This window comes from Camellia sinensis, chromosome 12 (genome assembly GCF_055761805.1).
Source record: "Camellia sinensis isolate YWXY chromosome 12, ASM5576180v1, whole genome shotgun sequence".
Classification (NCBI taxonomy): Eukaryota; Viridiplantae; Streptophyta; class Magnoliopsida; order Ericales; family Theaceae; genus Camellia; species Camellia sinensis.
In genome coordinates, this window is record NC_138972.1 from 19,830,386 (window position 1) to 19,855,925 (window position 25,540).

The window sequence follows — 25,540 nt, forward strand, 5'->3', positions numbered from 1 at the left end:
TGAGGTGCGCAAGATGGCGCGATAAAATGCATGCAAAATGCAAGTAGTGTGCACAAAACTGCGCAATGAGATGCGCAGGATGGCGCGATAAAATGCATGCAAAATGCAAGTAGAGTGCACAAAACTGCGCGATGAGGTGCGCAAGATAGCACGATAAAATGCATGCAAAATGCAACTAGTGTGCACAGAACTGCGCAATGAGGTGCCCAAGATGGCGCGATAAAATGCATGCAAAATGCAAGAAGTGTGCACAAAACTGCGCAATGAGGTGCGCAAGATGGCGCGATAAAATGCATGCAAAATGCAAGTAGAGTGCACAGAACTGCGCAATGAGGTGCGCAAGATGGCGCGATAAAATGCATGCAAAATGCAACTAGCGTGCACAAAACTGCGCAATGAGGTGCGCAAGATGGCGCGATAAAATGCATGGAAAATGCAAGTAGTGTGCACAAAACTGCGCAATGAGGTGCCCAAGATGGCGCGATAAAATGCATGCAAAATGCAACTAGCGTGCACAGAACTGCGCAATGAGGTGCGCAAGATGGCGCGATAAAATGCATGCAAAATGCAAGTAGTGTGCACAAAACTGCGCAATGAGGTGCGCAAGATAGCGCGATAAAATGCCTGCAAAATGCAACTAGTGTGCACCGAACAGCGCAATGAGGTGCGCAAGATGGCGCGATAAAATGCATGCAAAATGCGAGTAGTGTGCACAGAACTGCGCAATGAGGTGCGCAAGATGGCGCGATAAAATGCATGAAAAATGCAAGTAGTGTGCACAAAACTGCGCAATGAGGTGCGCAAGATGGTGCGATAAAATGCATGCAAAACCCAAGTAGAGTGCAGAAAACTGCGCAATGAGGTGCGCAAGATAGCGCGATAAAATGCATGCAAACTGCAAGTAGTGTGCACAAAACTGGGCAATGAGGTGCGCAAGATGGCACGATAAAATGCATGCAAAATGCAAGTAGAGTGCACAAAACTGCGCAATGAGGTGCGCAAGATGGCGCGATAAAATGCATGCAAAATGCAAGTAGAGTGCACAGAACTGCGCAATGAGGTGCGCAAGATTGCGCGATAAAATGCATGCAAAATGCAACTAGTGTGCACAGAACTGCGCAATGAGGTGCGTGAGATGGCACGATAAAATGAATGCAAAATGCAAGTAGGGTGCACACAACTGCGCAATGAGGTGCGCAAGATGGCGTGATAAAATGCATGCAAAATGCAAGTAGAGTGCACAAAAGTGCGCGATGAGTTGCGCAACATGGTGCGATAAAATTCTTGAAAAATGCAAGTAGTGTGCACAGAACTGCGCAATGAGGTGCGCAAGATGGCGAGATAAAATGCCTGCAAAATGCAAGTAGTGTGCACAAAACTGCGCAATGAGGTGCGCAAGATGGCGCGATAACATGCATGCAAAATGCAAGTAGAGTGCACAAAACTGCGCAATGAGGTGCGCAAGATGGCGCGATAAAATGCATGCAAAATGCAAGTAGAGTGCACAAAACTGCGCAATGAGGTGCGCAAGATAGCGCGATAAAATGCATGCAAAATGCAACTAGTGTGCACAGAACTGCGCAATGAGGTGCACAAGATGGCGCGATAAAATGCATGCAAAATGCAAGTAGTGAGCACAAAACTGCGCAATGAGGTGCGCAAGATGGCGAGATAAAATGCATGCAAAATGCAACTAGCGTGCACAAAACTGCGCAATGAGGTGCGCAAGATGGCGCGATAAAATGCATGCAAAATGCAAGTAGGGTGCACAAAACTGCGCAATGAGGTGCCCAAGATGGCGCGATAAAATGCATGCAAAATGCAACTAGCGTGCACAAAACTGCGCAATGAGGTGCGCAAGATGGCGCGATAAAATGCATGCAAAATGCAAGTAGTGTGCACAAAACTGCGCAATGAGATGCGCAAGATGGCGCGATAAAATGCATGCAAAATGCAAGTAGAGTGCACAAAACTGCGCGATGAGGTGCGCAAGATAGCACGATAAAATGCATGCAAAATGCAACTAGTGTGCACAGAACTGCGCAATGAGGTGCCCAAGATGGCGCGATAAAATGCATGCAAAATGCAAGTAGTGTGCACAAAACTGCGCAATGAGGTGCGCAAGATGGCGCGATAAAATGCATGCAAAATGCAAGTAGAGTGCACAGAACTGCGCAATGAGGTGCGCAAGATGGCGCGATAAAATGCATGCAAAATGCAACTAGCGTGCACAAAACTGCGCAATGAGGTGCGCAAGATGGCGCGATAAAATGCATTCAAAATGCAAGTAGTGTGCACAAAACTGCGCAATGAGGTGCCCAAGATGGCGCGATAAAATGCATGCAAAATGCAACTAGCGTGCACAGAACTGCGCAATGAGGTGCGCAAGAAGGCGCGATAAAATGCATGCAAAATGCAAGTAGTGTGCACAAAACTGCGCAATGAGGTGCGCAAGATAGCGCGATAAAATGCCTGCAAAATGCAACTAGTGTGCACCGAACAGCGCAATGAGGTGCGCAAGATGGCGCGATAAAATGCATGCAAAATGCGAGTAGTGTGCACAGAACTGCGCAATGAGGTGCGCAAGATGGCGCGATAAAATGCATGAAAAATGCAAGTAGTGTGCACAAAACTGCGCAATGAGGTGCGCAAGATGGTGCGATAAAATGCATGCAAAACCCAAGTAGAGTGCAGAAAACTGCGCAATGAGGTGCGCAAGATAGCGCGATAAAATGCATGCAAACTGCAAGTAGTGTGCACAAAACTGGGCAATGAGGTGCGCAAGATGGCACGATAAAATGCATGCAAAATGCAAGTAGAGTGCACAAAACTGCGCAATGAGGTGCGCAAGATGGCGCGATAAAATGCATGCAAAATGCAAGTAGAGTGCACAAAACTGCGCGATGAGGTGCGCAAGATAGCGCGATAAAATGCATGCAAACTGCAAGTAGTGTGCACAAAACTGGGCAATGAGGTGCGCAAGATGGCACGATAAAATGCATGCAAAATGCAAGTAGAGTGCACAAAACTGCGCAATGAGGTGCGCAAGATGGCGCGATAAAATGCATGCAAAATGCAAGTAGAGTGCACAAAACTGCGCGATGAGGTGCGCAAGATAGCACGATAACATGCATGCAAAATGCAACTAGTGTGCACAAAACTGCGCAATGAGGTGCCCAAGATGGCGCGATAAAATGCATGCAAAATGCAACTAGCGTGCACAAAACTGCGCAATGAGGTGCGCAAGATGGCGCGATAAAATGCATGCAAAATGCAAGTAGTGTGCACAAAACTGCGCAATGAGATGCGCAAGATGGCGCGATAAAATGCATGCAAAATGCAAGTAGAGTGCACAAAACTGCGCGATGAGGTGCGCAAGATAGCACGATAAAATGCATGCAAAATGCAACTAGTGTGCACAGAACTGCGCAATGAGGTGCCCAAGATGGCGCGATAAAATGCATGCAAAATGCAAGTAGTGTGCACAAAACTGCGCAATGAGGTGCGCAAGATGGCGCGATAAAATGCATGCAAAATGCAAGTAGAGTGCACAGAACTGCGCAATGAGGTGCGCAAGATGGCGCGATAAAATGCATGCAAAATGCAACTAGCGTGCACAAAACTGCGCAATGAGGTGCGCAAGATGGCGCGATAAAATGCATTCAAAATGCAAGTAGTGTGCACAAAACTGCGCAATGAGGTGCCCAAGATGGCGCGATAAAATGCATGCAAAATGCAACTAGCGTGCACAGAACTGCGCAATGAGGTGCGCAAGAAGGCGCGATAAAATGCATGCAAAATGCAAGTAGTGTGCACAGAACTGCGCAATGAGGTGCGTGAGATGGCACGATAAAATGAATGCAAAATGCAAGTAGGGTGCACACAACTGCGCAATGAGGTGCGCAAGATGGCGTGATAAAATGCATGCAAAATGCAAGTAGAGTGCACAAAAGTGCGCGATGAGTTGCGCAACATGGTGCGATAAAATTCTTGAAAAATGCAAGTAGTGTGCACAGAACTGCGCAATGAGGTGCGCAAGATGGCGAGATAAAATGCCTGCAAAATGCAAGTAGTGTGCACAAAACTGCGCAATGAGGTGCGCAAGATGGCGCGATAACATGCATGCAAAATGCAAGTAGAGTGCACAAAACTGCGCAATGAGGTGCGCAAGATGGCGCGATAAAATGCATGCAAAATGCAAGTAGAGTGCACAAAACTGCGCAATGAGGTGCGCAAGATAGCGCGATAAAATGCATGCAAAATGCAACTAGTGTGCACAGAACTGCGCAATGAGGTGCACAAGATGGCGCGATAAAATGCATGCAAAATGCAAGTAGTGAGCACAAAACTGCGCAATGAGGTGCGCAAGATGGCGAGATAAAATGCATGCAAAATGCAACTAGCGTGCACAAAACTGCGCAATGAGGTGCGCAAGATGGCGCGATAAAATGCATGCAAAATGCAAGTATGGTGCACAAAACTGCGCAATGAGGTGCCCAAGATGGCGCGATAAAATGCATGCAAAATGCAACTAGCGTGCACAAAACTGCGCAATGAGGTGCGCAAGATGGCGCGATAAAATGCATGCAAAATGCAAGTAGTGTGCACAAAACTGCGCAATGAGATTCGCAAGATGGCGCGATAAAATGCATGCAAAATGCAAGTAGAGTGCACAAAACTGCGCGATGAGGTGCGCAAGATAGCACGATAAAATGCATGCAAAATGCAACTAGTGTGCACAGAACTGCGCAATGAGGTGCACAAGATGGCGCGATAAAATGCATGCAAAATGCAAGTAGTGAGCACAAAACTGCGCAATGAGGTGCGCAAGATGGCGAGATAAAATGCATGCAAAATGCAACTAGCGTGCACAAAACTGCGCAATGAGGTGCGCAAGATGGCGCGATAAAATGCCTGCAAAATGCAAGTAGTGTGCACAAAACTGCGCAATGAGGTGCGCAAGATGGCGCGATAACATGCATGCAAAATGCAAGTAGAGTGCACAAAACTGCGCAATGAGGTGCGCAAGATGGCGCGATAAAATGCATGCAAAATGCAAGTAGAGTGCACAAAACTGCGCAATGAGGTGCGCAAGATAGCGCGATAAAATGCATGCAAAATGCAACTAGTGTGCACAGAACTGCGCAATGAGGTGCACAAGATGGCGCGATAAAATGCATGCAAAATGCAAGTAGTGAGCACAAAACTGCGCAATGAGGTGCGCAAGATGGCGAGATAAAATGCATGCAAAATGCAACTAGCGTGCACAAAACTGCGCAATGAGGTGCGCAAGATGGCGCGATAAAATGCATGCAAAATGCAAGTAGGGTGCACAAAACTGCGCAATGAGGTGCCCAAGATGGCGCGATAAAATGCATGCAAAATGCAACTAGCGTGCACAAAACTGCGCAATGAGGTGCGCAAGATGGCGCGATAAAATGCATGCAAAATGCAAGTAGTGTGCACAAAACTGCGCAATGAGATGCGCAAGATGGCGCGATAAAATGCATGCAAAATGCAAGTAGAGTGCACAAAACTGCGCGATGAGGTGCGCAAGATAGCACGATAAAATGCATGCAAAATGCAACTAGTGTGCACAGAACTGCGCAATGAGGTGCCCAAGATGGCGCGATAAAATGCATGCAAAATGCAAGTAGTGTGCACAAAACTGCGCAATGAGGTGCGCAAGATGGCGCGATAAAATGCATGCAAAATGCAAGTAGAGTGCACAGAACTGCGCAATGAGGTGCGCAAGATGGCGCGATAAAATGCATGCAAAATGCAACTAGCGTGCACAAAACTGCGCAATGAGGTGCGCAAGATGGCGCGATAAAATGCATTCAAAATGCAAGTAGTGTGCACAAAACTGCGCAATGAGGTGCCCAAGATGGCGCGATAAAATGCATGCAAAATGCAACTAGCGTGCACAGAACTGCGCAATGAGGTGCGCAAGAAGGCGCGATAAAATGCATGCAAAATGCAAGTAGTGTGCACAAAACTGCGCAATGAGGTGCGCAAGATAGCGCGATAAAATGCCTGCAAAATGCAACTAGTGTGCACCGAACAGCGCAATGAGGTGCGCAAGATGGCGCGATAAAATGCATGCAAAATGCGAGTAGTGTGCACAGAACTGCGCAATGAGGTGCGCAAGATGGCGCGATAAAATGCATGAAAAATGCAAGTAGTGTGCACAAAACTGCGCAATGAGGTGCGCAAGATGGTGCGATAAAATGCATGCAAAACCCAAGTAGAGTGCAGAAAACTGCGCAATGAGGTGCGCAAGATAGCGCGATAAAATGCATGCAAACTGCAAGTAGTGTGCACAAAACTGGGCAATGAGGTGCGCAAGATGGCACGATAAAATGCATGCAAAATGCAAGTAGAGTGCACAAAACTGCGCAATGAGGTGCGCAAGATGGCGCGATAAAATGCATGCAAAATGCAAGTAGAGTGCACAGAACTGCGCAATGAGGTGCGCAAGATTGCGCGATAAAATGCATGCAAAATGCAACTAGTGTGCACAGAACTGCGCAATGAGGTGCGTGAGATGGCACGATAAAATGAATGCAAAATGCAAGTAGGGTGCACACAACTGCGCAATGAGGTGCGCAAGATGGCGTGATAAAATGCATGCAAAATACAAGTAGAGTGCACAAAAGTGCGCGATGAGTTGCGCAACATGGTGCGATAAAATTCTTGAAAAATGCAAGTAGTGTGCACAGAACTGCGCAATGAGGTGCGCAAGATGGCGAGATAAAATGCCTGCAAAATGCAATTAGTGTGCACAAAACTGCGCAATGAGGTGCGCAAGATGGCGCGATAACATGCATGCAAAATGCAAGTAGAGTGCACAAAACTGCGCAATGAGGTGCGGAAGATGGCGCGATAAAATGCATGCAAAATGCAAGTAGAGTGCACAAAACTGCGCAATGAGGTGCGCAAGATAGCGCGATAAAATGCATGCAAAATGCAACTAGTGTGCACAGAACTGCGCAATGAGGTGCACAAGATGGCGCGATAAAATGCATGCAAAATGCAAGTAGTGAGCACAAAACTGTGCAATGAGGTGCGCAAGATGGCGAGATAAAATGCATGCAAAATGCAACGAGCGTGCACAAAACTGCGCAATGAGGTGCGCAAGATGGCGCGATAAAATGCATGCAAAATGCAAGTAGGGTGCACAAAACTGCGCAATGAGGTGCCCAAGATGGCGCGATAAAATGCATGCAAAATGCAACTAGCGTGCACAAAACTGCGCAATGAGGTGCGCAAGATGGCGCGATAAAATGCATGCAAAATGCAAGTAGTGTGCACAAAACTGCGCAATGAGATGCGCAAGATGGCGCGATAAAATGCATGCAAAATGCAAGTAGAGTGCACAAAACTGCGCGATGAGGTGCGCAAGATAGCACAATAAAATGCATGCAAAATGCAACTAGTGTGCACAGAACTGCGCAATGAGGTGCCCAAGATGGCGCGATAAAAGGCATGCAAAATGCAAGTAGTGTGCACAAAACTGCGCAATGAGGTGCGCAAGATGGCGCGATAAAATGCATGCAAAATGCAAGTAGAGTGCACAGAACAGCGCAATGAGGTGCGCAAGACGGCGCGATAAAATGCATGCAAAATGCAACTAGCGTGCACAAAACTGCGCAATGAGGTGCGCAAGATGGCGCGATAAAATGCATGCAAAATGCAAGTAGTGTGCACAAAACTGCGCAATGAGGTGCCCAAGATGGCGCGATAAAATGCATGCAAAATGCAACTAGCGTGCACAGAACTGCGCAATGAGGTGCGCAAGATGGCGCGATAAAATGCATGCAAAATGCAAGTAGTGTGCACAAAACTGCGCAATGAGGTGCGCAAGATAGCGCGATAAAATGCCTGCAAAATGCAACTAGTGTGCACCGAACAGCGCAATGAGGTGCGCAAGATGGCGCGATAAAATGCATGCAAAATGCGAGTAGTGTGCACAGAACTGCGCAATGAGGTGCGCAAGATGGCGCGATAAAATGCATGAAAAATGCAAGTAGTGTGCACAAAACTGCGCAATGAGGTGCGCAAGATGGTGCGATAAAATGCATGCAAAACCCAAGTAGAGTGCAGAAAACTGCGCAATGAGGTGCGCAAGATAGCGCGATAAAATGCATGTAAACTGCAAGTAGTGTGCACAAAACTGGGCAATGAGGTGCGCAAGATGGCACGATAAAATGCATGCAAAATGCAAGTAGAGTGCACAAAACTGCGCAATGAGGTGCGCAAGATGGCGCGATAAAATGCATGCAAAATGCAAGTAGAGTGCACAGAACTGCGCAATGAGGTGCGCAAGATTGCGCGATAAAATGCATGCAAAATGCAACTAGTGTGCACAGAACTGCGCAATGAGGTGCGTGAGATGGCACGATAAAATGAATGCAAAATGCAAGTAGGGTGCACACAACTGCGCAATGAGGTGCGCAAGATGGCGTGATAAAATGCATGCAAAATGCAAGTAGAGTGCACAAAAGTGCGCGATGAGTTGCGCAACATGGTGCGATAAAATTCTTGAAAAATGCAAGTAGTGTGCACAGAACTGCGCAATGAGGTGCGCAAGATGGCGAGATAAAATGCCTGCAAAATGCAAGTAGTGTGCACAAAACTGCGCAATGAGGTGCGCAAGATGGCGCGATAACATGCATGCAAAATGCAAGTAGAGTGCACAAAACTGCGCAATGAGGTGCGCAAGATGGCGCGATAAAATGCATGCAAAATGCAAGTAGAGTGCACAAAACTGCGCAATGAGGTGCGCAAGATAGCGCGATAAAATGCATGCAAAATGCAACTAGTGTGCACAGAACTGCGCAATGAGGTGCACAAGATGGCGCGATAAAATGCATGCAAAATGCAAGTAGTGAGCACAAAACTGCGCAATGAGGTGCGCAAGATGGCGAGATAAAATGCATGCAAAATGCAACTAGCGTGCACAAAACTGCGCAATGAGGTGCGCAAGATGGCACGATAAAATGCATGCAAAATGCAAGTAGGGTGCACAAAACTGCGCAATGAGGTGCCCAAGATGGCGCGATAAAATGCATGCAAAATGCAACTAGCGTGCACAAAACTGCGCAATGAGGTGCGCAAGATGGCGCGATAAAATGCATGCAAAATGCAAGTAGTGTGCACAAAACTGCGCAATGAGATGCGCAAGATGGCGCGATAAAATGCATGCAAAATGCAAGTAGAGTGCACAAAACTGCGCGATGAGGTGCGCAAGATAGCACGATAAAATGCATGCAAAATGCAACTAGTGTGCACAGAACTGCGCCATGAGGTGCCCAAGATTGCGCGATAAAATGCATGCAAAATGCAAGTAGTGTGCACAAAATTGCGCAATGAGGTGCGCAAGATGGCGCGATAAAATGCATGCAAAATGCAAGTAGAGTGCACAGAACTGCGCAATGAGGTGCGCAAGATGGCGCGATAAAATGCATGCAAAATGCAACTAGCGTGCACAAAACTGCGCAATGAGGTGCGCAAGATGGCGCGATAAAATGCATGCAAAATGCAAGTAGTGTGCACAAAACTACGCAATGAGGTGCCCAAGACGGCGCGATAAAATGCATGCAAAATGCAACTAGCGTGCACAGAACTGCGCAATGAGGTGCGCAAGATGGCGCGATAAAATGCATGCAAAATGCAAGTAGTGTGCACAAAACTGCGCAATGAGGTGCCCAAGATAGCGCGATAAAATGCGTGAAAATGCAAGTAGTGTGCACAAAACTGCGCAATGAGGTGCGCAAGATAGCGCGATAAAATGCCTGCAAAATGCAACTAGTGTGCACCGAACAGCGCAATGAGGTGCGCAAGATGGCGCGATAAAATGCATGCAAAATGCGAGTAGTGTGCACAAAACTGCGCAATGAGGTGCGCAAGGTCGCGCGATAAAATGAATACAAAATGCAAGTAGTGTGCACAAAACTGCGCAACGAGGTGCGCAAGATGGCGCGATAAAATGCCTGCAAAATGCAAGTAGAGTGCACAAAACTGCGCGATGAGTTACGCAAGATGGCGCGATAAAATGCCTGCAGAATGAAGTAGTGGGCACAAAGCTGCGCAATGAGGTGCGCAAGATGGCGCGATAAAATGCATGAAAAATGCAAGTAGTGTGCACAAAACTGCGCAATGAGGTGCGCAAGATGGTGCGATAAAATGCATGCAAAACCCAAGTAGAGTGCAGAAAACTGCGCAATGAGGTGCGCAAGATAGCGCGATAAAATGCATGCAAACTGCAAGTAGTGTGCACAAAACTGGGCAATGAGGTACGCAAGATGGCACGATAAAATGCATGCAAAATGCAAGTAGAGTGCACAAAACTGCGCAATGAGGTGCGCAAGATGGCGCGATAAAATGCATGCAAAATGCAAGTAGAGTGCACAGAACTGCGCAATGAGGTGCGCAAGATTGCGCGATAAAATGCATGCAAAATGCAACTAGTGTGCACAGAACTGCGCAATGAGGTGCGTGAGATGGCACGATAAAATGAATGCAAAATGCAAGTAGGGTGCACACAACTGCGCAATGAGGTGCGCAAGATGGCGTGATAAAATGCATGCAAAATGCAAGTAGAGTGCACAAAAGTGCGCGATGAGTTGCGCAACATGGTGCGATAAAATTCTTGAAAAATGCAAGTAGTGTGCACAGAACTGCGCAATGAGGTGCGCAAGATGGCGAGATAAAATGCCTGCAAAATGCAAGTAGTGTGCACAAAACTGCGCAATGAGGTGCGCAAGATGGCGCGATAACATGCATGCAAAATGCAAGTAGAGTGCACAAAACTGCGCAATGAGGTGCGCAAGATGGCGCGATAAAATGCATGCAAAATGCAAGTAGAGTGCACAAAACTGCGCAATGAGGTGCGCAAGATAGCGCGATAAAATGCATGCAAAATGCAACTAGTGTGCACAGAACTGCGCAATGAGGTGCACAAGATGGCGCGATAAAATGCATGCAAAATGCAAGTAGTGAGCACAAAACTGCGCAATGAGGTGCGCAAGATGGCGAGATAAAATGCATGCAAAATGCAACTAGCGTGCACAAAACTGCGCAATGAGGTGCGCAAGATGGCACGATAAAATGCATGCAAAATGCAAGTAGGGTGCACAAAACTGCGCAATGAGGTGCCCAAGATGGCGCGATAAAATGCATGCAAAATGCAACTAGCGTGCACAAAACTGCGCAATGAGGTGCGCAAGATGGCGCGATAAAATGCATGCAAAATGCAAGTAGTGTGCACAAAACTGCGCAATGAGATGCGCAAGATGGCGCGATAAAATGCATGCAAAATGCAAGTAGAGTGCACAAAACTGCGCGATGAGGTGCGCAAGATAGCACGATAAAATGCATGCAAAATGCAACTAGTGTGCACAGAACTGCGCCATGAGGTGCCCAAGATTGCGCGATAAAATGCATGCAAAATGCAAGTAGTGTGCACAAAATTGCGCAATGAGGTGCGCAAGATGGCGCGATAAAATGCATGCAAAATGCAAGTAGAGTGCACAGAACTGCGCAATGAGGTGCGCAAGATGGCGCGATAAAATGCATGCAAAATGCAACTAGCGTGCACAAAACTGCGCAATGAGGTGCGCAAGATGGCGCGATAAAATGCATGCAAAATGCAAGTAGTGTGCACAAAACTACGCAATGAGGTGCCCAAGACGGCGCGATAAAATGCATGCAAAATGCAACTAGCGTGCACAGAACTGCGCAATGAGGTGCGCAAGATGGCGCGATAAAATGCATGCAAAATGCAAGTAGTGTGCACAAAACTGCGCAATGAGGTGCCCAAGATAGCGCGATAAAATGCGTGAAAATGCAAGTAGTGTGCACAAAACTGCGCAATGAGGTGCGCAAGATAGCGCGATAAAATGCCTGCAAAATGCAACTAGTGTGCACCGAACAGCGCAATGAGGTGCGCAAGATGGCGCGATAAAATGCATGCAAAATGCGAGTAGTGTGCACAAAACTGCGCAATGAGGTGCGCAAGGTCGCGCGATAAAATGAATACAAAATGCAAGTAGTGTGCACAAAACTGCGCAACGAGGTGCGCAAGATGGCGCGATAAAATGCCTGCAAAATGCAAGTAGAGTGCACAAAACTGCGCGATGAGTTACGCAAGATGGCGCGATAAAATGCCTGCAGAATGAAGTAGTGGGCACAAAGCTGCGCAATGAGGTGCGCAAGATGGCGCGATAAAATGCTTGCAAAATGCGACTAGTGTGCACAAAACTGCGCAATGAGGAGCGCATGATGGCGCGATAAAATGCATGCAAAATGCTAGTAGTGTGCACAGAACTGCGCAATGAGGTGCGGAAGACGGCGCGATAAAATGCATGCAAAACCCAAGTAGAGTGCAGAAAACTGCGCAATGAGGTGCGCAAGATAGCGCGATAAAATGCATGGAAACTGGAAGTAGTGTGCACAAAACAGTGCAATGAGGTGCGCAAGATGGCACGATAAAATGCATGCAAAACGCAAGTAGAGCACACAAAACTGCGCAATGAGGTGCGCAAGATGGCGCGATAAAATGCATGCAAAATGCAAGTAGAGTGCACAGAACAGCGCAATGAGGTGCGCTAAATTGCGCGATAAAATTCAAGCAAAATGCAACTAGTGTGCACAGAACTGCGCAATGAGGTGCGCAAGATGGCGCGATAAAATGAATGCAAAATTCTAGTAGTGTGCACAGAACTGCGCAATGAGGTGCGCAAGATGGCGCGATAAAATGCATGCAAAATGCAAGTAGTGTGCACAAAACTGGGCAATGAGGTGCAGAAGATGTCGCGATAAAATGCATGCAAAATGCGACTAGTGTGCACAAAACTGCGCAATGAGGTGCGCAAGATGGCGCGATAAAATGCATGCAAAATGCTTGTAGTGTGCACAGAACTGCGCAATGAGGTGCGCAAGATGTCGCGATAAAATGCATGCAAAATGCAAGTAGTGTGCATAAAACTGCGCAATGAGGTGCGCAAGATGGTGCGATAAAATGCATGCAAAACCCAAGTAGAGTGCTGAAAACTGCGCAATGAGGTGCGCAAGATAGCGTGATAAAATGCATGCAAACTGCAACTAGTGTGCACAAAACTGTGCAATGAGGTGCGCAAGATGGCACGGTAAAATGCATGCAAAATGCAAGTAGAGTGCACAAAACTGCGCAATGAGGTGCGCAAGATGGCGCGATAAAATGCATGCAAAATGCAAGTAGAGTGCACAGAACTGCGCAATGAGGTGCGCAAGATTGCGCGATAAAATGCATGCAAAATGCAACTAGTGTGCACAGAACTGCGCAATGAGGTGCGTAAGATGGCGCGATAAAATGAATGCAAAATACAAGTGGTGTGCACAAAACTGCGCAATGAGGTGCGCAAGATGGCGCGATAAAATGCATGCAAAATGCAAGTAGAGTGCACAAAACTGCGCAATGAGGTGCGCAAGATAGCGCAATAAAATGCATGCAAAATGCAAGTAGTGTGCACAAAACTGCGCAATGAGGTGCACAAGATGGCGCGATAAAATGCATGCAAAATGCAAGTAGGGTGCACAAAACTGCGCAATGAGGTGCGCAAGATAGCGCGATAAAATGCGTGCAAAATGCAAGTAGCGTGCACAAAACTGCGCAATGAGGTGCGCAAGATCGCGCGACAAAATGCATGCAAACTGCAAGTAGTGTGCACAAAACTGTGCAATGAGGTGCGCAAGATGGCATGATAAAAAGCATGCAAAATGCAAGTAGAGTGCACAGAACTGCGCAATGAGGTGCGCAAGATGGCGAGATAAAATGCCTGCAAAATGCAAGTAGTGTGCACAAAACTGCGCAATGAGGTGCGCAAGATGGCGCGATAACATGCATGCAAAATGCAAGTAGAGTGCACAAAACTGCGCAATGAGGTGCGGAAGATGGCGCGATAAAATGCATGCAAAATGCAAGTAGAGTGCACAAAACTGCGCAATGAGGTGCGCAAGATAGCGCGATAAAATGCATGCAAAATGCAACTAGTGTGCACAGAACTGCGCAATGAGGTGCACAAGATGGCGCGATAAAATGCATGCAAAATGCAAGTAGTGAGCACAAAACTGTGCAATGAGGTGCGCAAGATGGCGAGATAAAATGCATGCACAATGCAACTAGCGTGCACAAAACTGCGCAATGAGGTGCGCAAGATGGCGCGATAAAATGCATGCAAAATGCAAGTAGGGTGCACAAAACTGCGCAATGAGGTGCCCAAGATGGCGCGATAAAATGCATGCAAAATGCAACTAGCGTGCACAAAACTGCGCAATGAGGTGCGCAAGATGGCGCGATAAAATGCATGCAAAATGCAAGTAGTGTGCACAAAACTGCGCAATGAGATGCGCAAGATGGCGCGATAAAATGCATGCAAAATGCAAGTAGAGTGCACAAAACTGCACGATGAGGTGCGCAAGATAGCACGATAAAATGCATGCAAAATGCAACTAGTGTGCACAGAACTGCGCAATGAGGTGCCCAAGATGGCGCGATAAAAGGCATGCAAAATGCAAGTAGTGTGCACAAAACTGCGCAATGAGGTGCGCAAGATGGCGCGATAAAATGCATGCAAAATGCAAGTAGAGTGCACAGAACTGCGCAATGAGGTGCGCAAGATGGCGCGATAAAATGCATGCAAAATGCAACTAGCGTGCACAAAACTGCGCAATGAGGTGCGCAAGATGGCGCGATAAAATGCATGCAAAATGCAAGTAGTGTGCACAAAACTGCGCAATGAGGTGCCCAAGATGGCGCGATAAAATGCATGCAAAATGCAACTAGCGTGCACAGAACTGCGCAATGAGGTGCGCAAGATGGCGCGATAAAATGCATGCAAAATGCAAGTAGTGTGCACAAAACTGCGCAATGAGGTGCGCAAGATAGCGCGATAAAATGCCTGCAAAATGCAACTAGTGTGCACCGAACAGCGCAATGAGGTGCGCAAGATGGCGCGATAAAATGCATGCAAAATGCGAGTAGTGTGCACAGAACTGCGCAATGAGGTGCGCAAGATGGCGCGATAAAATGCATGAAAAATGCAAGTAGTGTGCACAAAACTGCGCAATGAGGCGCGCAAGATGGTGCGATAAAATGCATGCAAAACCCAAGTAGAGTGCAGAAAACTGCGCAATGAGGTGCGCAAGATAGCGCGATAAAATGCATGCAAACTGCAAGTAGTGTGCACAAAACTGGGCAATGAGGTGCGCAAGATGGCACGATAAAATGCATGCAAAATGCAAGTAGAGTGCACAAAACTGCGCAATGAGGTGCGCAAGATGGCGCGATAAAATGCATGCAAAATGCAAGTAGAGTGCACAGAACTGCGCAATGAGGTGCGCAAGATTGCGCGATAAAATGCATGCAAAATGCAACTAGTGTGCACAGAACTGCGCAATGAGGTGCGTGAGATGGCACGATAAAATGAATGCAAAATGCAAGTAGGGTGCACACAACTGCGCAATGAGGTGCGCAAGATGGCGTGATAAAATGCATGCAAAATGCAAGTAGAGTGCACAAAAGTGCGCGATGAGTTGCGCAACATGGTGCGATAAAATTCTTGAAAAATGCAAGTAGTGTGCACAGAACTGCGCAATGAGGTGCGCAAGATGGCGAGATAAAATGCCTGCAAAATGCAAGTAGTGTGCACAAAACTGCGCAATGAGGTGCGCAAGATGGCGCGATAACATGCATGCAAAATGCAAGTAGAGTGCACAAAACTGCGCAATGAGGTGCGCAAGATGGCGCGATAAAATGCATGTAAAATGCAAGTAGAGTGCACAAAACTGCGCAATGAGGTGCGCAAGATAGCGCGATAAAATGCATGCAAAATGCAACTAGTGTGCACAGAACTGCGCAATGAGGTGCACAAGATGGCGCGATAAAATGCATGCAAAATGCAAGTAGTGAGCACAAAACTGCGCAATGAGGTGCGCAAGATGGCGAGATAAAATGCATGCAAAATGCAACTAGCGTGCACAAAACTGCGCAATGAGGTGCGCAAGATGGCGCGATAAAATGCAAGCAAAATGCAAGTAGGGTGCACAAAACTGCGCAATGAGGTGCCCAAGATGGCGCGATAAAATGCATGCAAAATGCAACTAGCGTGCACAAAACTGCGCAATGAGGTGCGCAAGATGGCGCGATAAAATGCATGCAAAATGCAAGTAGTGTGCACAAAACTGCGCAATGAGATGCGCAAGATGGCGCGATAAAATGCATGCAAAATGCAAGTAGAGTGCACAAAACTGCGCGATGAGGTGCGCAAGATAGCACGATAAAATGCATGCAAAATGCAACTAGTGTGCACAGAACTGCGCCGTGAGGTGCCCAAGATGGCGCGATAAAATGCATGCAAAATGCAAGTAGTGTGCACAAAACTGCGCAATGCGGTGCGCAAGATGGCGCGATAAAATGCATGCAAAATACAAGTAGAGTGCACAGAACTGCGCAATGAGGTGCGCAAGATGGCGCGATAAAATGCATGCAAAATGCAACTAGCGTGCACAAAACTGCGCAATGAGGTGCGCAAGATGGCGCGATAAAATGCATGCAAAATGCAAGTAGTGTGCACAAAACTACGCAATGAGGTGCCCAAGACGGCGCGATAAAATGCATGCAAAATGCAACTAGCGTGCACAGAACTGCGCAATGAGGTGCGCAAGATGGCGCGATAAAATGCATGCAAAATGCAAGTAGTGTGCACAAAACTGCGCAATGAGGTGCCCAAGATAGCGCGATAAAATGCGTGAAAATGCAAGTAGTGTGCACAAAACTGCGCAATGAGGTGCGCTAGATAGCGCGATAAAATGCCTGCAAAATGCAACTAGTGTGCACCGAACAGCGCAATGAGGTGCGCAAGATGGCGCGATAAAATGCGTGCCAAATGCAAGTAGTGTGCACAGAACTTTGCAATGAGGTGCACAAGATAGCGCGATAAAATGCGTGTAAAATGCAAGTAGTGTGCACAAAACTGCGTATTGAGGTGCGCAAGATGGCGCGATAAAATGCATGCAAAATGCAAGTAGGGTGCCCAAAAGTGCGCAATGAGGTGCGCAAGATGGCGCGATAACATGCATGCAAAATGCAAGTAGAGTGCACAAAACTGCGCGATGAGGTGCGCAAGATGGCGCGATAAAATGCAAGCACAATGCAAGTATTGTGCACAAAACTGCGCAATTAGGTGCGCAAGATGGCGCGATAAAATGCATGCAAAATGCATGTAGTATGCACAAAAGTACGCAATGAGGTGCGCAAGATGGCGCGATAAAATGCATGCAAAATGCAAGTAGAGTGCACAAAACTGCGCAATGAGGTGCGCAAGATAGCGCGATAATGTGCATGCAAAATGCAAATAGTGTGCACAAAACTGCGCAATGAGGTGCGTAGGATGGCGCGATAAAATTCATGCAAAATGGAAGTAGTGTGCACAAAACTGCGCAATGAGGTGCGCAAGATCGCGCGATAAAATGCGTGCAAAATGCAAGTAGTGCGCACAAAACTGCGCAATGAGGTGCGCAAAATAGCGCGATAAAATGCATGCAAAATGCAAGTAGTGTGCACAAAACAGCGCAATGAGGTGCGCAAGATGGCACGATAAAATGCATGCAAATGCAAATAGTGTGCACAAAACTACGCAATGAGGTGCGCAAGTTGGCGCGATAAAATGCATGCAAAATGCAAGTAGAGTGCACAAAACTGCGCAATGAGGTGCGCAAGATGGCGCGATAAAATGCATGCAAAATGCAAGTAGTGTGCACAAAATTGCGCAATGAGGTGCGCAAGATAGCGCGATAAAATGCATGGAAAATGCAACAAGTGTGCACAGAACGGCGCAATGAGGTGCGCAAGATGGCGCGATAAAATGGATGCAAAATGCAAGTAGTGTGCACAAAACTGCGAAATGAGATACGAAAGATAGCGCGATAAAATGCGTGCAAAATGCAAGTAGTTTGCACAAAACTGCGCAATAAGGTGCGCAAGATAGCGCGATAAAATGCGTGCAAAATGCAAGTAGTGTGCACAGAACTTCGCAATGAGGTGCACAAGATAGCGCGATAAAATGCATGCAAAATGCAAGCAGTGTGCACAAAACTGCGCAATGAGGTGCGCAAGATAGCGCGATAAAATGCTTGCAAAATGCAAGTAGTGTGCACAAAACTGCGCAATGAGGTGCGCAAGATGGCGCTATAAGATGCATGCAAAATGCAAGTAGAGTGCACAAAACTGCGCAATGAGGTGCGCAAGATCGCGAGATAAAATGCATGCAAAATGCAAGTAGTGTGCACAAAACTGCGCAATGAGGTGCGAAAGATAGCGCGATAAAATGCGTGCAAAATGCAAGTAGTTTGCACAAAACTGCGCAATAAGGTGCGCAAGATAGCGCGATAAAATGCGTGCAAAATGCAAGTAGTGTGCTCAAAACTTCTCAATGAGGTGCGCAAGATGGCGCGATAAAATGCATGCAAAATGCAAGTACTGTGCACAAAACTGCGCAACGAGGTGCGCAAGATGGCGCGATAACATGCATGCAAAATGGAAGTAGAGTGCACAAAACTGCGCAATGAGGTGCGCAAGATAGCGCGATAAAATGCATGCACAATGCAAGTAGTGTGCACAAAACTGCGCAATGAGGTGCGCAAGATAGCGCGATAAAATGCATGCAAAATGCAAGTAGAGTGCACAAAACTGCGCAATGTGGTGGGAAAGATAGCGCGATAAAATGCATGCAAAATGCAAGTAGTGTGCACAAAACTGCGCAATGAGGTGCGAAAGATAGCGCGATAAAATGCGTGCAAAATGCAAGTAGTTTGCACAAAACTGCGCAATAAGGTGCGCAAGATAGCGCGATAAAATGCATGCAAAATGCAAGTAGAGTGCACAAAACTGCGCAATGAGGTGCGCAAGATAGCGCGATAAAATGCATGCAAAATGAAAGTAGAGTGCACAAAACTGCGCAATGAGGTGCCCAAGATGGCGCGATAAAATGCATGCAAAATGCAAGTACTGTGCACAAAACTGCGCAACGAGGTGCGCAAGATGGCGCGATAACATGCATGCAAAATGCAAGTAGTGTGCACAAAACTGCGCAACGAGGTGCACAAGATGGCGCGATAAAATGCATGCAAAATGCAAGTAGTGTGCCCACAACTGCGCAATGGGGTGCGCAAGATAGCGCGATAAAATGCATGCAAAATGCAAATAGTATGCACAAAACTGCGCAATGAGATGCGCAAGATGGCGCGATAAAATGCCTGCAAAATGCAAGTAGAGTGCACAAAACTGCGCGATGAGTTGCGCAAGAAGGCGCGATAAAATACTTGCAAAATACAAGTAGAGTGCACAAAACTGCGCCATGAGGTGCGCAAGATAGCGCGATAAAATTCGTGCAAAATGAAAGTAGAGTGCACAAAACTGCACAATGAGGTGCGCAAGATGGCGCGATAAAATGCATGCAAAATGCAAGTAGTGTGCACAAAACTGCGCAATGAGGTGCGCAAGATAGCGCGATAAAATGCATGCAAAATGCAACAAGTGTGCACAGAACGGCGCAATGAGGTGCGCAAGATGGCGCGATAAAATGGATGCAAAATGCAAGTAGTGTGCACAAAACTGCGCAATGAGATGCGAAAGTTAGCGCGATAAAATGCGTGCAAAATGCAAGTAGTTTGCACAAAACTGCGCAATGAGGTGCGCAAGATAGCGCGATAAAATACTTGCAAAATGCAAGTAGAGTGCACAAAATTGCGCCATGAGGTGCGCGAGATAGCGCGATAAAATTCGTGCAAAATGAAAGTAGAGTGCACAAAACTGCGCAATGAGGTGCGCAAGATGGCGCGATAAAATGCATTCAAAATGCAAGTAGTGTGCACAAAACTGCGCAATGAGGTGCGCAAGATAGCGCGATAAAATGCATGCAAAATGCAACAAGTGTGCACAGAACGGCGCAATGAGGTGCGCAAGATGGCGCGATAAAATGGATCCAAAATGCAAGTAGTGTGCACAAAACTGCGCAATGAGATGCGAAAGATAGCGCGATAAAATGCATGCAAAATGCAAGTAGTTTGCACAAAACTGCGCAATAAGGTGCGCAAGATAGCGCGATAAAATGCGTGCAAAATGCAAGTAGTGTGCACAGAACTTCGCAATGAGGTGCACAAGATAGCGCGATAAAATTCGTGCAAAATGCAAGTTGTGTGCACAAAACTGCGCAATGAGGTGCGCAAGATAGCGCGATAAAATGCATGCAAAATGCAAGCAGTGTGCACAAAACTGCGCAATGAGGTGCACAAGATAGCGCGATAAAATGCTTGCAAAATGCAAGTAGTGTGCACAAAACTGCGCAATGAGGTGCGCAAGATGGCGCGATAAGATGCATGCAAAATGCAAGTAGAGTGCACAAAACTGCGCAATGAGGTGCGCAAGATCGCGAGATAAAATGCATGCGAAATACAAGTAGTGTGCACAGAACTGCGCAATGAGGTGCGAAAGATAGCGCGATAAAATGCGTGCAAAATGCAAGTAGTTTGCACAAAACTGCGCAATAAGGTGCGCAAGATAGCGCGATAAAATGCGTGCAAAATGCAAGTAGTGTGCTCAAAACTTCTCAATGAGGTGCGCAAGATGGCGCGATAAAATGCATGCAAAATGCAAGTACTGTGCACAAAACTGCGCAACGAGGTGCGCAAGATGGCCCGATAACATGCTTGCAAAATGCAAGTAGAGTGCACAAAACTGCGCATTGAGGTGCGCAAGATAGCGCGATAAAATGCATGCACAATGCAAGTAGTGTGCACAAAACTGCGCAATAAGGTGCGCAAGATAGCGCGATAAAATGCGTGCAAAATGCAAGTAGTGTGCCCAGAACTTCGCAATGAGGTGCACAAGATAGCGCGATAAAATTCGTGCAAAATGCAAGTTGTGTGCACAAAACTGCGCAATGAGGTGCGCAAGATAGCGCGATAAAATGCATGCAAAATGCAAGCAGTGTGCACAAAACTGCGCAATGAGGTGCGCAAGATAGCGCAATAAAATGCTTGCAAAATGCAAGTAGTGTGCACAAAACTGCGCAATGAGGTGCGCAAGATGGCGCGATAAGATGCATGCAAAATGCAAGTAGAGTGCACAAAACTGCACAATGAGGTGCGCAAGATCGCGAGATAAAATGCATGCAAAATGCAAGTAGTGTGCACAAAACTGCGCAATGAGGTGCGAAAGATATCGCGATAAAATGCGTGCAAAATGCAAGTAGTTTGCACAAAACTGCGCAATAAGGTGCGCAAGATAGCGCGATAAAATGCGTGCAAAATGCAAGTAGTGTGCTCAAAACTTCTCAATGAGGTGCGCAAGATGGCGCGATAAAATGCATGCAAAATGCAAGTACTGTGCACAAAACTGCGCAACGAGGTGCGCAAGATGGCGCGATAACATGCATGCAAAATGCAAGTAGAGTGCACAAAACTGCGCAATGAGGTGCGCAAGATAGCGCGATAAAATGCATGCACAATACAAGTAGTGTGCACAAAACTGCGCAATGAGGTGCGCAAGATAGCGCGATAAAATGCATGCAAAATGCAAGTAGAGTGCACAAAACTACGCAATGTGGTGCGAAAGATAGCGCGATAAAATGCATGCAAAATGCAAGTAGTGTGCACAAAACTGCGCAATGAGGTGCGAAAGATAGCGCGATAAAATGCGTGCAAAATGCAAGTAGTTTGCACAAAACTGCGCAATAAGGTGCGCAAGATAGCGCGATAAAATGCATGCAAAATGCAAGTAGAGTGCACAAAACTGCGCAATGAGGTGCGCAAGATAGCGCGATAAAATGCATGCAAAATGAAAGTAGTGTGCACAAAACTGCGCAATGAGGTGCGCAAGATAGCGCGATAAAATGCTTGCAAAATGCAAGTAGTGTGTACAAAACTACGCAATGAGGTGCGCAAGATGGCGCGATAAAATGCATGCAAAATGCAGGTAGAGTGCACAAAACTGCGCAATGAGATGCGCAAGATCGCGCGATAAAATGCATGCAAAATGCAAGTAGTGTGCACAAAACTGCGCAATGAGGTGCGCAAGATGGCGCGATAAAATGCCTGCAAAATGCAAGTAGTGTGCACCAAACTGCGCAAAGAGGTGCGCAAGATGGCGCGATAACATGCATGCAAAATGCAAGTAGTGTGCACAAAACTGCGCAACGAGGTGCGCAAGATGGCGCGATAAAATGCATGCAAAATGCAAGTAGTGTGCCCACAACTGCGCAATGGGGTGCGCAAGATCGCGCGACAAAATGCCTGGAAAATGCAAGTAGAGTGCACAAAACTGCGCGATGAGTTGCGCAAGATGGCGCGATAAAATACTTGCAAAATGCAAGTAGAGTGCACAAAACTGCGCCATGAGGTGCGCAAGATATCGCGATAAAATTCGTGCAAAATGAAAGTAGAGTGCACAAAACTGCGCAATGAGGTGCGCAAGATGGCGCGATAAAATGCATGCAAAATGCAAGTAGAGTGCACAAAACTGCGCAATGAGGTGCGCAAGATGGCGCGAGAAAATGCATGCAAAATGCAAGTAGTGTGCACAAAACTGCGCAATGAGGTGCGCAAGATAGCGCGATAAAATGCATGCAAAATGCAACAAGTGTGCACAGAACGGCGCAATGAGGTGCGCAAGATGGCGCGATAAAATGGATGCAAAATGCAAGTAGTGTGCACAAAACTGCGCAATGAGATGCGAAAGATAGCGCGATAAAATGCGTGCAAAATGCAAGTAGTTTGCACAAAACTGCGCAATAAGGTGCGCAAGATAGCGCGATAAAATGCGTGCAAAATGCAAGTAGTGTGCACAGAACTTCGCAATGAGGTGCACAAGATAGCGCGATAAAATTCGTGCAAAATGCAAGTTGTGTGCACAAAACTGCGCAATGAGGTGCGCAAGATTGCGCGATAAAATGCATGCAAAATGCAAACAGTGTGCACAAAACTGCGCAATGAGGTGCGCAAGATAGCGCGATAAAATGCTTGCAAAATGCAAGTAGTGTGCACAAAACTGCGCAATGAGGTGCGCAAGATGGCGCTATAAGATGCATGCAAAATGCAAGTAGAGTGCACAAAACTGCGCAATGAGGTGCGCAAGATCGCGAGATAAAATGCATGCAAAATGCAAGTAGTGTGCACAAAACTGCGCAATGAGGTGCGAAAGATAGCGCGATAAAATGCGTGCAAAATGCAAGTAGTTTGCACAAAACTGCGCAATAAGGTGCGCAAGATAGCGCGATAAAATGCGTGCAAAATGCAAGTAGTGTGCTCAAAACTTCTCAATGAGGTGCGCAAGATGGCGCGATAAAATGCATGCAAAATGCAAGTACTGTGCACAAAACTGCGCAACGAGGTGCGCAAGATGGCGCGATAACATGCATGCAAAATGGAAGTAGAGTGCAAAAAACTGCGCAATGAGGTGCGCAAGATAGCGCGATAAAATGCATGCACAATGCAAGTAGTGTGCACAAAACTGCGCAATGAGGTGCGCAAGATAGCGCGATAAAATGCATGCAAAATGCAAGTAGAGTGCACAAAACTGCGCAATGTGGTGCGAAAGATAGCGCGATAAAATGCATGCAAAATGCAAGTAGTGTGCACAAAACTGCGCAATGAGGTGCGAAAGATAGCGCGATAAAATGCGTGCAAAATGCAAGTAGTTTGCACAACACTGCGCAATAAGGTGCGCAAGATAGCGCGATAAAATGCATGCAAAATGCATGTAGAGTGCACAAAACTGCGCAATGAGGTGCGCAAGATAGCGCGATAAAATGCATGCAAAATGAAAGTAGAGTGCACAAAACTGCGCAATGAGGTGCACAAGATGGCGCGATAACATGCATGCAAAATGCAAGTAGTGTGCCCACAACTGCGCAATGGAGTGCGCAAGATCGCGCGATAAAATGCCTGGAAAATGCAAGTAGAGTGCACAAAACTGCGCGATGAGTTGCGCAAGATGGCGCGATAAAATACTTGCAAAATGCAAGTAGAGTGCACAAAACTGCGCCATGAGGTGCGCAAGATAGCGCGATAAAATTCGTGCAAAATGAAAGTAGAGTGCACAAAACTGCGCAATGAGGTGCGCAAGATGGCGCGATAAAATGCATGCAAAATGCAAGTAGAGTGCACAAAACTGCGCAATGAGGTGCGCAAGATGGCGCGATAAAATGCATCCAAAATGCAAGTGGTGTGCACAAAACTGCGCAATGAGGTGCGCAAGATAGCGCGATAAAATGCATGCAAAACGCAACAAGTGTGCACAGAACGGCGCAATGAGGTGCGCAAGATGGCGCGATAAAATGGATGCAAAATGCAAGTAGTGTGCACAAAACTGCGCAATGAGATGCGAAAGATATCGCGATAAAATGCGTGCAAAATGCAAGTAGTTTGCACAAAACTGCGCAATAAGGTCCGCAAGATAGCGCGATAAAATGCGTGCAAAATGCAAGTAGTGTGCACAGAACTTCGCAATGAGGTGCACAAGATAGCGCGATAAAATTCGTGCAAAATGCAAGTTGTGTGCACAAAACTGCGCAATGAGATGCGCAAGATAGTGCGATAAAATGCATGCAAAATGCAAGCAGTGTGCACAAAACTGCGCAATGAGGTGCGCAAGATAGCGCGATAAAATGCTTGCAAAATGCAAGTAGTGTGCACAAAACTGCGCAATGAGGTGCGCAAGATGGCGCTATAAGATGCATGCAAAATGCAAGTAGAGTGCACAAAACTGCGCAATGAGGTGCGCAAGATCGCGAGATAAAATGCATGCAAAATGCAAGTAGTGTGCACAAAACTGCGCAATGAGGTGCGAAAGATAGCGCGATAAAATGCGTGCAAAATGCAAGTAGTTTGCACAAAACTGCGCAATAAGGTGCGCAAGATAGCGCGATAAAATGCGTGCAAAATGCAAGTAGTGTGCTCAAAACTTCTCAATGAGGTGCGCAAGATGGCGCGATAAAATGCATGCAAAATGCAAGTACTGTGCACAAAACTGCGCAACGAGGTGCGCAAGATGGCGCGATAACATGCATGCAAAATGGAAGTAGAGTGCACAAAACTGCGCAATGAGGTGCGCAAGATAGCGCGATAAAATGCATGCACAATGCAAGTAGTGTGCACAAAACTGCGCAATGAGGTGCGCAAGATAGCGCGATAAAATGCATGCAAAATGCAAGTAGAGTGCACAAAACTGCGCAATGTGGTGCGAAAGATAGCGCGATAAAATGCATGCAAAATGCAAGTAGTGTGCACAAAACTGCGCAATGAGGTGCGAAAGATAGCGCGATAAAATGCGTGCAAAATGCAAGTAGTTTGCACAAAACTGCGCAATAAGGTGCGCAAGATAGCGCGATAAAATGCATGCAAAATGCTAGTAGAGTGCACAAAACTGCGCAATGAGGTGCGCAAGATAGCGCGATAAAATGCATGCAAAATGAAAGTAGAGTGCACAAAACTGCGCAAGGAG